The 16,969-nt window shown below is 36.0% G+C and overlaps 1 pseudogene; it reads left to right on the forward strand.

Annotated features, from left to right (window-relative positions):
- The first annotated feature begins 1,095 nt into the window (after positions 1-1,095).
- Positions 1,096-2,959, forward strand: LOC125660067 (uncharacterized; annotated as a pseudogene).
- Positions 2,960-16,969: the final 14,010 nt, after the last annotated feature.

A 16,969-nucleotide genomic window follows, 5' to 3' on the forward strand; every position in this document is an offset into this window, starting at 1 on the left:
TGGGGTTTTTTTATGGGTAAATAAAACGAACATAGAGAATGGCGCTTTTGTCAATTGATATAAATCATGCATTCATTATCCTAGATAACTTTAATATAAATCATGCATTCATTATCCTAGATAACTTTGAATGTACACTTCACACTTTCGTTTTGGATGAAAATATCATTTCATTTGTCTTTTGTACATGTATTAATTATGCTTCTTTAAGTTTTTTGGGGGGAATAGAAAGATCTCATTTTAAAAGAGTAAAACACAAGCAATATTACTGTATATCAAAATGATTTTATCATTCATTTCCTATTTCTTTAGACAAATCCAGAGAGAGAGAGAGAGAGAGCATATATATTTATTCATCCATGAATACTCGTAATAATTCATATAAAATTGCATTCCATTTTTTTTTGTGTAAATAAATGAAGGCATAGATTAATGGTCCCATGAAAAATGTATAAGATAGGAATATTTATGCCCTTAAGTGTTTATGAAACACCCTAGTTCTCGTCTTTTATTGAAGGAAACCATGTAACAACTTTTCTTATGCAGAGTGTGATGGAGAGATATGTGTATCTTAAGTCTCCCCATTTCTCTAATAAGTTTGTCATCAACATCCCCTCTTATTATGGCATTAACCCACAACAGTTAAAAACTAGCACAAATGCTAAAGATGCCATAATGCAAAGGTTAATAAAGAATTTGTGATAGTGACACCAAGTGCCATGTTTGCATAGACCTATGTCGTGAAGAAAACTTCAATTGTACATTGTTCATGCAGGCAATTGTGGTTTCCTCCCTATGACATTTCCCTCTGATATTGACAGTGATAGAACTGAAATAATTTGCCTTTGAATTCTGAAACCTCTCACGACTCAGAAGATTCATTTTCCTCATCAAAGTCTGTACGCATATTGAAAAGAAAGTGACTTTTTCTTAGTACTGCAATAAAAAATTATGAGTAAAATCTGCAAATATTTGTTATTTTTTCTTTATTTTAGCTCGCCTTAAGAAATCGAATAATGTTACAATGCATAGAGTTTCATTTCTTTATGGTAAAATTTAAGATTTGCACTTTGTTCGGTTCGTCACCATTTGATTATGACATTAACATATAGTAACATCGTTGAAATTTACAAGACACACAAGGGTAAATCAAATTATATGCAAAAACTTCAAAGAGAGATTTACCATGCCCTTCATGTCAATCCCACACAAACAAACAATTAGTTAAGTGTGGAAAGTTAAAAAAAAATTGAAAAAAAAAATCGATATTCCAACAAGGACAAATACCAGCAATATGCAGAGAAAATATTTTATTTTGCCAAATTCCAAAAGAGCAACAAGCGATACCACCTTGAAGACCTCCCCAGCAGACATGACATACACAGCAAATGGGACTGCGCTTGATTCCCAGCATGTAACCTCTCAAAATGTGTCTTCTCTTATCAAGACAATCAGAGAATTCTCAATCCAGATGTAACATTTGAAAAGAGAGAACTTGATATTAAAGGACAGATTAAAGTTTTAATACAAAAAATTCAAACAGAAATTTGAAAAGAAAGAAATTAAGAAAAGATTGATCATATGCAACAGGAGTTGAATGTTTAAAAAAAAAAAAAGAGAATTTGAAAGAAAAAAATGATAAGGATGTACAGTGCAATATTTTAAAACACATTTTGGAAAAAAAATTGATGGTTGGATGTCTGAAAAAAGACGTACCAAAGTGAGGATTTTATACATATTAATGAAGTTGTAGATTTTAGAGACGACTCCAAAGGAAAACCATATAATTTCAAATTAAGAAATTTGTATTATATTTTTAGAAGTAGAAATGTATGCCTGTATATATTGTACATGATTGTTGAATCAGTTTTAGATTTATTTGATGATCATTTAAAGAATTTACCAAGCAAAAGCACTGTGGCTGTTTTAACTAGTGAAAGGGGGGTGTATCTAGAAAACATGTTAATGAAGAAATTAAGAAATCGAACAATATTACAATGCATAGAGATGAAACTTCAAAAAAGGTAAACATTATTATGGTGTACAAATTAACACAGGAGATAAATTGTTAACGACAGGTGTGTGATGAAAAAGGAAAAAGACATATGACATTCCACGAAAGAAATTTTATCAGATATTCGTTCTAAAGATTGTGATATGATTCTATTTCTTGTTCTATGACAGATAGAAGTGCCACAGAACAGAAAGTTATTGATATTCTTAGTCAGCAAATTTCACATGATGTTCATTCTTTTAAATGTGCCATTCATTTACTGATGTTTGTTTTCAAGAAGTTTTTAACACTGAAAAAGTGTGAAATTTGAAGGTTACTTAAGCTGTGCCAAAGAACCTTTTACAATGTTTCTTTTAAAATGTGTCTCAAAGTTTTTTTGTTTTTTACAAAGATGGAACTGGTGATCCAAATATATCTCGGGTGTATTTTAAAGATAATGGTATAGAAAATATTCCCATCATGAACATTAAAGGTAACAGATTCGATATGCATTTTTTTTTTTTACAATGCTGCAGGCACATTTTTTGCACTTTTGTAGCAGTATTTTTATTCTTTAAAGATTTTTATAGTTTTATTCATAATGATATTGTTTTATTATTGCAAAACAAAATTATTTTGTCACTTTTAAAAGCTTTGGGAATTTTATGCATTGTATTGCTTATTTTCAAAATCAGTACTGTTTATATGTTGCAAATACATGTAACACATATTACAATAATAGCATATATACGTGAAAAAAGACATCAATAAAATATAACAATTCTAAGCACAAAATAGAGCATGTGTCTCAAATATAAAGGACATGTTTATTGATATGTTGAGGATAATAATATAAAGGACATGTTTATTGATATGTTGAGGATAAACCTCTTTATGTTGTGGCCTTTGATTTCAGTGTACAACCTTTAAAAAAATCCCAAAATTACACATAACACTTGTATTTGTATATAGTTGTAATAATTTATACATTGACAGGTTTTCATAATAATATTTATCTATATATAATTTTCTTAGTCTTTCATATAAAGGATAAATAAATATAAAGTGATTGTCATCTTCAATATCTCTGTTTGTACATAATTTACGTTCTGTTACACTCAGGTACATGTATATCAATATATCTCCCTCTTTCGATTTCTAGCTTGTAAGAGGACAATCTAAATTTACTTATATATTGCATTTATTGAAATGGAATCGGTTTTGTTACATAAGGCTGCAGATCCGACCCATGTTAACAAGATGTGTTTGTGAAACACAAATGCCCCCGATAATGGCCAATTCCAAAGATGGTCAAGGTCACAAGGACAAATATTTTGGTATGTCAAATGCCAAGGTCAAAAGTTTTAGGTCTTGTCACAAGGAACACTCATGTGAAATATCAAAGCTCTAGCACTCACTGTTCAAATGTTATTGGCAAGGTTAAAGTTTTTTAAAAGTAGGTCAAACTCCAAGGTCAAAGGGTAAAATCTTTTGGTACCCACGGAAAGCTTTTGCCACAAGGAATACTCATGTGAAATATCAAAGCTCTAGAACTTACTGTTCAAAAGTTATTAGCAAGGTTAAAATTTCAGACAGAATAACAGAAAGGACTAAAACAATCTGTCCCCCGATCTTCGATCTCGTGGGCATGAAAATACCTACACATACGACACTTCGATGAATTATTGGAAAAACCAATTATAACTATATATATCCTTCAACCTTTGCCTCACTTTTAATATCACCAGACTTTCATTAACAGTGTTTTCGTACCATACATACATGTACCCTAGTCCAACTGGTAAACAATAAGTTCGGGAAAACGACAAATATGGCGACCGAATATTGGCGGACTTTATAAGTTTTTGAAAGATTACAAAATTCAATATTCATAAGAGGAACAGAAAAATGTGTTAATAGCTGTACTGAACAAGAGGTACTGTGAGCAATGCTCACTAAGAATACCCCCCGCTTACCTCCCAAAGGGTGTTGTTAATAGGTATAAATTACCTCTTTCCTGAGTGTAAAAATATAGTATGCCTTTGTAGAAGAAAATGGAAGATATAGTCCGAACACAAATCCATGGTATAAACCTATAATTTTGACCTTGAGATCAAAGGTCAAGGATGTACATGACACAGTCTCATGGTGACACACCCATGTCTTATGGTATGACTGTCAAAACCCTACAATCAATTTTGACTTTGAGGTCAAAGTTCAAGGTCATATAAAGGTCATGAAGGTACATGACACATCGTCTCATGGTGATACACTCATGTGTCAAATATGGTATGCCTATGTCAAAGAACAAAGAAGTTTTGGTCCGGACACGAATCCATTGTCAAAAACCTTTAATTTTGACCTTGAGGTCAAGGTCATATAGAGGTCCTTAAGGTACTCGACACTTCGTCTCATGGTGATCCACTTGTGTGCCAAATATGGTATGCCTAAGTCAAAGAACAAAGAAGTTATGGCCCGGGCACGAATCTGCACAGACAGACAGACGGACGGAGTGATTCCTATATACCCCCCCCCCCGAACTTCGTTCGGGGGGTATAATAAGGAAGAGTGTATGTAGTTTTTCCTACCCTCTGCGCTGCGGTAAATTAACCACCTGTCGAATCACATCAACCTTTTCCTCTGTAAGTTTTAATTTCAATCTATATAACTTCTTGATTTGGGAGTTCCCTTCCCTCCTTACAACAAATGAAAATCAACACAAACAAATATTTGTCAAACTACACACTCTTTGAGGTGTCCTCGGCGTGTATGGCACGTTGTTATTACCGGAATTACTGGTAGCTATTAGTAAGATTTCAGTGTTCCGAATTGCACGAGTTTACACCGTCGATTTAATAGATAATGCGCTGATTGGTTATACTAAAATGTCACTAGATTTGACCTCCGTAACTGGTTTCGTTAGATCCTTGTGTAGCGATATACGTGAGGGGATCAAAGGATCCAATTTTAATTAGATTGTGCCAAGAACGACCTAACAATCAGTATGAAACACGTCAGACAGCATTTGATCCAATGATAGGTTGTATTGGCAAACTAGACCGTTATAACGACCATAGAATATGCGAAATGCTGACTTTAAACTAGACAGTTGAATCCCCTGCACCATCAACTTGTTTTATCAGTATCCTGCCTCGACTTAAAAACTGATCATATGCAGAACAAGATCTTGCGTATCGAATCAGCTTAAATATATACACACCATATACAGGTGATAATGGAATATTGCTACATGAACATGGGAAGTTGATTATCGATAGAGTAAGTAACGTATATTTGATGTGAAATTTTAATTGATAGGTCCGAAATCTTCCATACTAGTCTTGAATTCCGCTGCTGTCAAAGGTAAGAAACGACCCGGTGACCTGGACCGGTAAATGTCCTAGTAACAAGAGATGTTTGTAAAACACATATGCCCCCCATGGTGCAAAATTAAAAAGGATTATACACACACACATCATTTAATTGAGAGTAGTATCATCAATTCAAAATATTGAGCAGACAATATCTTCCTATGTCAAGAGTGGATTGACCATGTGACCTAAAAATCAATAGGGGTCATCAACTCCTGAAGATGTACCAGTGTACCAAGTTTGATGTCTGTCAAGCAAAGGGTTCTCAAGATATTGAACGGACAGTATATTCCTATGTCCAATTTGACCCTTGACTTTTGACCATGTGACCTTAAAATAATTAGTAGTCATCTTCTCCTGAAGATGTACCAGTGTACCAAGTTTGATGTCTGTCAAGCAAAGGGTTCTCAAGATATTGAGCGGACAGTATATTCCTATGTACAGTTTAACCCTTGACCTTTGACCACGCAACCTCAAAATCAATAGGTGTCATCTTCTCCTGAAGATGTACCAGTGTACCAAGTTTAATGTCTGTCAAGCAAAGGGTTCTCAAGATATGGAGCAGACAGTATATCCCAATGTCCAGTTTGACCCTTGACCATGTGATCTGAAAATCAATAGGGGTCGTCTTCTCCTGAAGACGTACCAGTGTACCACGTTTGATGTCTGTCAAGCAAAGGGTTCTCAAGATATTGAACGGACAGTATATTCCTATGTCCAGTTTGACCCTTGACCTTTAAACATGTGACCTCAAAATAAATAGGGGTAATTTTCTCCTGAAGATGTACCAGTGTACCAAGTTTGATGTCTGTCAAGCGAAGGGTTCTCAAAATATTGAACGGGCAATATATTCCTGTTTAGTGTGACCCTTGTACTTTGACCATGTGACCTCAAAATCAATAGGGGTCATCTTCTCCTGAAGATGTACCAATGTATCAAGTTTGATGTCTGTCAAGCAAAGGGTTCTCGAGATATTTGACGGACAGTATATTCCTATGACCTTTGACCATGTGACCTCAAAATCAATGGGGGGTAATCTTCTTCTGAAGATGTACTGGCGTACCAAGTTTGATGTCTGTCAAGCAAAGGGTTCTCTAGACATTGAATGGTCAGTAGATTCCTATGCCCAGTTTGACCCTTGACCATATGACCTCAAAATCAATAGGGGTCATCTACTCCTTAGGATGTACCAGTGTGCCAAGTTTGATGTCTTTCAAGCAAAGGGTTCTCAAGATATTGAGCGGACATTATATTCCTATGTCCAGAGTAGATTGACCCTTGACCTTTTGACCTGAAAAACAATAGGGATCCTCTTCTACTCATAACTAACCCAGATATGAAATATCATTATCATCAAGTGAATGGTTCTCAAGATATTGAGCGGACAACACATGGTCTACAGACCGACCGACCGACCGACAGGTGCAAAACAATATGCCCCCTCTTTTTCAAAGGGGGGCATAAAAATAAACAGGTGAAATAAGAGCCCGTGTCTTAAAATAAACGTGTGAAATCGAGAGAACAATGACGTGTATCTCTGTTATTTTTAGAACCTGTGTCTTGAAATTTGACATGCAAGTAGTTCAAACATTAATCTATGCAGGGAGACCGGTAAAGTACGCATACCGCGCTATAGTTTCTGATTTTTAGACATTTGAAGCGAGTGGGTAGTTAGTTGTGGGGTTTTTTTTATCTATGTCGTAGTTAGACCCCCTTTCTATAATAACTATGGTATCAGAGTTCGGGCCCAAAACGGAATTAGACCCTGTGAGTAAAACTGATGGATGCTCGCAGAAATGCATCTAACCAATTAACTACTTCATATGACGAATTACTCACAAAGTGACCAATAAGTGTTGAAATATTATTGAAATGAAGGTTTATTTTTCATATAGAAGGTAAATGTTGAGTGACGTTGACCTTTAAAAACACCTTGAGTGACTTTTATCTGAAAGCCATTTCTCCATTGTGTGATATACCTGTTCAAAACTGTTGAAATAAGGAAATTTTTCCTTATATAAGATATATATTCTGAGTGATCTTGACCTTTCCAAAATCATCTTTCTCCAGATAATGCTATATTGCTTAACGTGTCTATCGAGATTTTTTCACTCATATTGTCGGTGAAGGGCTGCAAAATTCAGGCCTATGCTCGGCGCTTACGGCCAGCAGGGAAGGATTGATTGATTAATGTTTTCCGCCACACTCAAAGAGAACCCAGATACAATGTACCCGGGAAGAGACCACCGACCTTCCGAAAGGAAACTGGGAAACCTTCTCACTTACCGGTGCGAGTGGTATTCGAACCCGCGCCGACAGGCCGTGTGATTTAGAGCGCGATGCTCTAACCACTCGGCCACAAAGGCGAGGATCTTTATCGTGCTATATCTGCTGTGACACGTCTACGGTCTCATCCGAAGGAGACCGCCCCATTCAGTCGCCTCTTACGGTAAGCAAGGGGGTACTGAGGGCCAATTCTAACCTGGATCCCCATGTGCTTGACCCATTGTTGAAATGAAGTACAGTGTATTTTTCATATCCTCGTGTAAGGTATATGTTCTGAGTGACCATGACCATTACAAAATGGCCTTGAGTGATCTTTGTCTGAAAGCCTATTATATATGATCAATACCTGTTCAAAAACTGTAGAATTTAAGAAATGTTTACTTATATAAGGTATATGTTCTCATTGGCCATGACCTTGGTTCAAAAGTCCCTGTCTCGAGGAATATTTTGTGATAATTTTTAAAAAGTTTTAAAATGACCGCCATGATAAGAGGCGTTTTAAATATCTCTCATATTTTGAATTTTTATGCAATTCTGAACCGTTTTTGATTTTACAGGAACTGGACTGTTATTTTATTTATGGAAATGGTTTTCAATGGCGTGTTTTAACTTCAAAAAAGCTTTACTATATGGTAAAGAAATCTAAGTAGATATTTCGACTGTGCAAATCATAGGAAAAGCTCATCAAAGTACCAAGGCGAAGTGAGCACAGATCAGCCATTCACGGTTTTGCACCGCTTGCTATCGAATGTGATACATGTATTCATTTTTATATTACCCCTCAATGCGTTCGTCCGAATATAAAATGATTAAATTCTAAGTAAATTGATTGATTAAATATTGTTTAACGTCCCATTTAGTCGCCTTCTACGACAAGCAGGGGTACTGAGGACCTATTCTAACCCGGATCCCCATGGGATATATGGGACACTGAAAGAAAAACAACTAGTAAAATACACTAAACACGGGTCACGATGCTTTTGACGTCATAGTTCTAGTTACCTCACTATCTTGCTAATTCTAAGTAAAAAAGACAAACTCGCTTGTTAGGAATGTTACTAGCTTTAATTTTACATATGTACATGTAAACATGTGCATCATAGCGTATTGTAATAGTTACATTATATGTGAGAGAAAATAAACGTTATTCAGCTTTTTAAGCATTCATAGTGTATTTATCCATGCATGTCTTAAGTATACGTGTATCCTTTTAGGTTATAGCGAGACTTGATAATCGAACAAGAACGAGCGAGTATCTATATATAGTAGATGGTCATGTGATAATAAAAAATGTAACATATTTTATTTTATTTATATTATCCCCCACTGCGTTCGTCCGAATATAAAACAATTATATTCTAAGTAAAAATGACTAACTCGTTTGTTAGGAATGCTACTCGCCATAACCTCGAGATAAAGGGTAAATGTAGATGAAAGGTGAAGATAACGAACAGTGATCAATCTCATAACTCGTATAAGCAGTTCAAAGTAGATAGTTGGGGTAACACGGACCCCTGGACATACCAGAGGTGGGATCAGGTGCCTAGGAGGAGTAGGCATCCCCTGTTGATCGGCCACACCCGCCGTGAGCCCTATATCTTGATCAGGTAAACGGGGTTATCCGTAGTCAAACTCGGTGTGCCACGAACGACCTAACAATCCGTATGAAACATGTCAGACAGCATTTGACCCAATGATAGGTTGTATTGACGAACTAGATCGTTATAACGACCATAGAATTTGCGAAATGCTGACTTCAATCGAGACTGTTGAAACCCCTGTACCATCAACTTGTTTGTCAGTAGTTGCCTCGATTTAAAAACTGACTATACGCAAAACAAGCTCTTGCGTATCGAATCAGTTGAGAAATATAAACACCATATGCAGGTGATAATGGAATATTGCTACATGAATATATAAAGTTGACGATGAAGAAGCTGAAATCATCCCGTTTGTCATACAGTTGAGTTGTCAGTTTGCCGTTAAAGTCTACTTTCAATAAAATATCTAAGTATCAAGCAGAAGTGAACGAGTCTGTGGTGTCTTTTATTTCGAGCTCACAGGGATATATCGAATCGATATATGAAGGAAAGTCATCATTGTTAATAGACAAAACGTAGTTGATATATCTAAATGTCGAATGGAAGGCCACAGTAAGAGATTTCTTCTTTTCGTGTACAAGTTTTTGAATAAATTCTGCTTCATATGAATATAGAAACAGGTCAACTAACAAAGGAGCGCAATTCGTGCCCATGGGAATTCCAACAAACTGTTGGAAGACCTGATCACCAAAGACCACGAAGATTTTGTCAATGAGGAACTCTAGCAGATATTTTATTTCAACTTCAGAGTTCTTGTGCGTGGAATCAGAGTGGTGTTTAACAAAGTAATGTTTTGGATGACTGATCACTAGATACGAATATTTCCTTTTTCCATTTTTGTTGAAGAAGCAACTGTCTGTGATGTCAAAAAGTCTAGTCTTTAATTTATTGTGAGGAATGGTCGTGTATAGTGTTGAAAATTCAAAGGTTTTGATGTTGTTAATTTGGGGAAAGTTTTCGGATTTCAAGTTTACTAAAAGTTCTTTCGAATTTTTTAGAATCCACATTTGATTAACACCACTTCTGGCATATGTAGTCGCACAGTAAGTTTGAAGTTTCTCCTTCACAGCTGTTAATATTTTCGTGAGGAGCAAAGATAGGGGCTTGGTAGAGCACTTACTGGATCCAGCAATGTATCTTTGTTTGTAAGGGTTTTTATGTAGTTTAGGAATCCAGTATAGGTCCGGTAACTCATATTCATTCGACCCATTGACTGGGATATTAAATGTGTCTAAAACTGAAGCATGGTTTTGAAGAATTTCCTGTTTTAAAAAGGGCAGTCGGAATAAAAGTACAATTACCAAAAGTGGAATTAATGCCAAGTTCGTTTAAAATACAGTTGTAATAATGAGCCTTACAAACAAAGACAATGTTGTTACTAGCTTTGTCAGCTGGAACCAAAACATATTCCTCATGTAACCTATCTAATTCTTTTATCACTTCTGGTTTACTAAACACAGACGGATAGATGGTACGTACTTTTGTTTTAATATGTCTAATGCGGATTTTAATATTCCTCTTATGCTCTTTCTGACAATGTATCAAGTTCTTATTTTTCATATTTAACCTATTGTCTGGCATAATCTTCGACATAATTCATAATAGAGATGAAGTTATGTTGCCAATTAAAAGGCCGAGGTTCTCTGTATTTAGGACCTTTTAGAATAAGTGATTTGAGGTCCTCATTTTCAACTATATCAACATCGCCAGTAATGACATGTCCAGCTGGACTATAGTTGAAAGAAGATGAAGAACACGTTGGTGGATTAAGTATAAGATGGTCTATATCTAGGCAATGCAAAGTTTGCCTATAATTAAAACGTTTGGCTCCTTCCATCATCAACAGAATCAAGTTCTTCACATGGATGTTTTAATAAATTTAAATCGTGAAACCACTATATGCTGTAAAAATGAGCACATAGAACTGATAATAATACCTATTTCTGAACCAAACCACAATTATATACAATGCTGGTAGATATTGACACAGATTTTTGATGCACCATTTTTTGAATTTTTAAATATAAGTTTCGTACTTCTTGTTGGTAGATGTTGCTTTTGATGATCTTTAGAATCTCCTCATCGTATCCGCAATTTTCTGTCTCTGTAAATTGCTAAATGTTATCCCATGTTGTTCTACCTGTATTTTTTAAAAATGTTTTCAATTCATTGAATCTGTTAAATATACTAATTTGATCCTGGCTGTGTGATGAAATATGGTCAGTATCTTCAGCCATCTCTTTTAGAAGTATGATCAATATATTTTGTAAATGAAAATGTACATTTTTTTTTTTCAAATTGCCAAATCTGAAACACAAAAACATAAAACTCTTATTAAATTTCAAATTACTGGACTGATCACTCGGTGGCCTAAAGGTTAGAGCATTTGCCCCACATGCGGAAGGTCGGGGTTCGAATCCCGGCCGTGACAGACCTAAGACGTTAAAACAGGTAGTAATAGTTCCATTGCCAAACGCTTGGCATCAGGTGTGAATGTCACGGGTCCTCGGAGATTACCTTAAAAACGGATGTCCCATGGCGCGCTAAAGAACCCCCATTGCTCAATGGCATAGACCTAAATTTTAAACCCTTCACCGGTTTCTCCATATGAGTGAAAAATTCTGTAAAGGGACGTATCATTCAATCTGGAACATTTTAATTCTATCATTGAATCATTCAGGCACACAAAACACGTGTGTTTTGACACTACATATTCTGGATACTAGGGAAGCATATTAGGGCCGCAGCAGTATCTTTTTTAGTTTGTTATAACAAATTAATAATTTGTTATAACAAATTACTAATTTGTAATAACAAATTACTAATCTGTTATAACAAATAACTAATTTGTTATAGCAAACTAAAAAAAGATACTGCTGCGGCCCTAATATGCTTCCGTAGGATACACTCTGGTCGCTTTAATCAGCATCATTACTCTTTTTATTCAAACTAATTGCTGAACAATCGATTTCCAAAATTATAACATTTGTAGTAAATAGGGATTTTGCAAATGCACTTTTTTTTGGTCCGATTGATTGAATATCGTTTAACGTCCCTCTCGAGAATTTTTTTTCAATCATATGGAGACGTCACCATAGCCGGTGAAGGGTTGCACAATTTAGGCCTGTGTTCGGCGCTTAAGGCCTTTGAGCAGGGAGGGATCTTTATTATGCCACACCTACTGTGACACGGGACCTCGGTTTTTGCGGACTCATCCGAAGGACAGCCTCATTAAGTCTTCTCTTACGACAGGCAAGGGGTACTGAGGACATATTCTAACCCGTATCCCCATGGGATCTTTCTTTGTCTGAACCAGTGTTATGGCCTTTTAAATACTACATCTTTGACAAATTCATAGTAATTTTGATCTGCATAATTGCTCCTACAAACAATACAAAATAAAGAGTTTGGCAAACACGGACCCCTGGACACACCAGAGGTGGGATCAGGTGCCTAAGAGCAGTAAACATCCATTGTCAACAGGTCACACCCGCCGTGAGCCCTATATCTTGATCAGGTAAACGGAGTTATCCGTAGTCAAAATCAGTGCCACGAACGGTCTAACAATCAGTATGAAACACGTCAGACAGCATTTGACCCAATGATAGACCCATATCATCATATCAATAACTCGAGATACCAATAACACAGGTAGTACCAACTAGTTATTTTCATATGACCAATCGAAAGCAAAGGCATCTACTCCGTGAGTACCAGGAACCCAAAATCTAGAATGGAACTTTTTTACTTTTATTGTCGGCGAATCTGTCAAATGTAAATGGACCCCATTTTTTATCACACGTGAAAAATATTTTTGTCCCTCACCGCAACGCGGAAGGGGACATAGAAATACCGGTGTCCGTCCGTCTCATTTCACTTTGTGGACGCAATTCCTCGGCAACTGCTCAACGGATTTTGTTCATATTTTGTAGGATTGTTAGTCACCATATGTAGTTGATCATATTGCGCCGTCATTTTGATTCGACAAATTTTACAGGAGTTGTGGGACTTTGTTGAATTGGTACATGCTACACTATAGGAACACTTTGTGGACACAACTCCTCAGACACTGCTCAGTGAATTTTGTTCAAATTTTGTAGGATTGTTAGTCACTATATGTAGTTGATCATATTACGCCACAAATTTTACATGAGTTATGGGACTTCTGTGCTTCAACTTTTTTTTGCGGCGGTGGGAGACATGACTACGTGTAGCAATCTTGTCATTGAAGTAATCTGTTTGTGGAATCCATTCCATCTCCACTGATATACAATTCATACATATATCTTGACAGCTAATTCTTGTAAATCATGTTTTATACTACCCACTCGAGAGATGTGGTTCACATTTTGATTACCATTGTAAATTTCAATAATCTTTTTTAAAAATCCTGTTAATAAATTTTGAAAACTTTCTACAATAAACTGTGCAGATTTCAGCTCTCTCCGGGTGAACTTCTTTGCCGTTTGAATTCTGAAAACATGTTATCTACAATCTTTAGAATATCGCGTTCAAGGAAACAAGCACTTGCGTATGCATTAGCATCGAAAATAATATTATTTCGGGAATTCTACTGACAGGACTAACTACCCCATTTGGTAATAACCTACAATTTTTCAACCAAAATTCAAATTCTGCTTTCACATTACAAGAAATTTTAAAATGTTTATCCCACGTGACTCTCTGACATACCGACATGCATACATGTCTTGACATCAATTGACATACATTACCAAATGCCGGAATAAGCGAAATTATCTTGCCTAAAATTGATGCTAATTTTCTGGCTGTTCCACTCTGTTTTGAAAGAATAACATTTATTCTGTCCACTTTATTTTAGATTTTATTCTCTGGTACCTGTATAACACCTTCTTGTACATTCCAAATAAATCATAAGACATTCTAGCTTTTGTGTTGGAGTAAAAACTTATTTTACATAGTTCGGCATCAACCCTGCATGTAAAAGTGTTGATAATACTGACTTAGATATCCCAAAACATTTTCATTTTTTGTTCACGCACATCCGTCATCTAGATATAAGATGATAGGAAAACTTTGAACTCCCAATAGTGTACTATTGTTCTCACAATTTTTGTACAAATATACAAAAATGGCAAAGCCGTAAAAATGAAATATTTTTAACACCATTTATATCCCACGAGAACCCGAGAAAGCTCTGATGATGGGGATGAATGTTAACATGGTGATAACCTGTATGTAAATCAACTTTTACCATATAGTATCCTTTATTGACGTACTGCTTGGCTTCATTCTGAATAATGAAACAGCGTCTGTCGTTGAAATATCTGGTTCTTCTTGCAGAAGGTTGTCATCAGAATCCTGTTCACGGTCTTGGCTTTCGTTCATTTCGTGCGATAAGTGTATACTCGTAGGTTATAGCTAGACTCGATAATCGAACAAGAACGATTGAGGTTATATAAAGTAGATGGTCATGTGATGATAGAAATGGGACGTATTTGATTTTATAAATCCTGGACCTACTGTTACCTATACATGCATAGGCTGTGTGAATAATAACACATCGGATATGAAGTTGAATGGAAATGATAATATTGAATGGATTTGTGTATCAACGACATAGCTGAAAACTTCTGCAATAACAAAAAAATGAAAAAAATTATCTTAATCTCCCTAAAGTTACAATTATTGTCCATGTGAATCTATGTGGTTTAATGAATAAACTGGACCAAATCAAAATTTTAATGAAAGATGGGATTTACGATGTTCTGGCAATCTCTGAGAGTAAACTGGATTCAAATATCATGGATTTTGAAATACAGGTAAACGGGTACCACATTCTCAGCAGAAATTGCAATAGACATGGTGGAGGGGTCCTAATGTACATTAAAGAGAAATGTAAGTGTGAAATATTTACTGTGGATATAAAATTAATTAACCCTCTGACGATAAATATTGGGGTTGTGTATCGACCACCCCAAATCAACAAGAGGCCCAGGGGCCTTATAGGTCACCTGATTATCATGTAACAACCTTCCAATGTTTGAATTAGGTTTGTGTTTAAATATAAGAATTTTACTTTTGGATGGAAGAAACATTGAATAGCTATGTGGTCAGCCCCGCCTTTGCACCAGAACCCCTGACCCAGGGGCCATAAATTTCAGTTTTGAAAGAAGCATCCTTGATCATCATTATCATACTATTAGTTTGTCTACTTAATACCCAGCAGCAGAGGAGAAGATTTTCAAAGAAATAAAATGCATTTTCACTATATGATCAATAGGGCCCCACCCTAATACCAGAACCCCTGACCCAGGGGCCATGAATTTCACAATTTTGAAAGAGGCATCCTTGCTCATCATAACCATGCTATTGGTTTGTCTACTTAATACCCAAGGACAGAGAAGAAGATTTTCAAAGAAATAATGCATTTTACTATATGACTTATAGAGCCCCACCCTATCACCAGAACCCCTGATCCAGGGGCCATGAATTTCACAATTTTTAACAAGAGGTACTGTGAGCAATGCTCACTAAGAATACCCCCCCGCTTACCCCAATCTCCCAAAGGGTGTTGGTAATAGGTATAAACTACCTCTTTTCTGAGTGTTGCTACTTCGATGTCCAGTGTGCATGACCTTTGACCTTTTGACCCCAAAATCGATAGTGTTTATAGAGAAATTTGTTACCACCATTATGCATTTGAAATCTGTGTCCTGGTATTCTTTTATTAAGTAAACCCATAGTTTCTCCCACATTAAGCCACATATTGATTGATTGAATATTGTTTAACGTCCCTCTCGAGAATCAATAGCGTAGACAACGTTAGAAAATTTACAAGTCATATTATCAAATGTTTTGGTACATAAACTCCGTCCGGTGATAATTCTACTAAATGATTTTTTTGTGATATCACAAGTTTTACAAGTTTTCACAGAACAGTTGGAAGCAGATCGTTGCATTGAATAGCGACAATGTTTTGAAAGTCGATCTCATTTTGACTATGATGGTAAAAATTGCCATGCAATCCAATAACAGTCGGTATTCTATGGATTAATCTTCTTCCGGCTTTATAGTTCCTCGCCTCGTTAATTGTTGAACGGGTTGGTCAGACGTGCAAAACACATTGTACATCAGTCTGATACAAATTCGTGTCAGAAAATTTGTGGTACGACTCCTCTATGAAAGTGAATATATTGTGAAAGTACTTCGTACGGTTAATTGTACAAAGTTGTGTACGAAAAACCGCGGTACAACTCCTCCATACGAGTGAACAAACGGTGCAAAGTACTTCGTACGGATAATAGTCATGGATCAGTGAGCATAGAGAAATAGAAACAACTAAAGTTATGACTTTAAAAACTTTATTAAAATATGCGAGGGTTTTCAATAAAAATTGCACTAATATGTTCCACAAGTGAGTCAGTGATAAAATTCAGCACAAGATTCCCAGTATTTAAACTGGCAGGGGTCTGCAGGGTATCAGGAGAACTCGTACCCAGAAATTTGGGTACGAGTTCTAGAGAAGTCGTACCCATCAATATCTGGGTACGAGTTCTACAGAAAAACTTCGTCATTTTAACAAATAGAAATGCGGGTACGAGTTCTCCTAGAGAAAAACTTGTCAGTTGTATTATAAAAATCTGGATACCAGTTCTCCTGGTTACGAGTTCTCCAGAAGTCAGGTGCAGCAGCCATGACATAGCGCTTGCATGGCCTCATTATTCATTATAATAATG

The sequence above is a fragment of the Ostrea edulis genome, chromosome 9, assembly GCF_947568905.1.
Source record: "Ostrea edulis chromosome 9, xbOstEdul1.1, whole genome shotgun sequence".
In the NCBI taxonomy this organism is placed as follows: domain Eukaryota; kingdom Metazoa; phylum Mollusca; class Bivalvia; order Ostreida; family Ostreidae; genus Ostrea; species Ostrea edulis.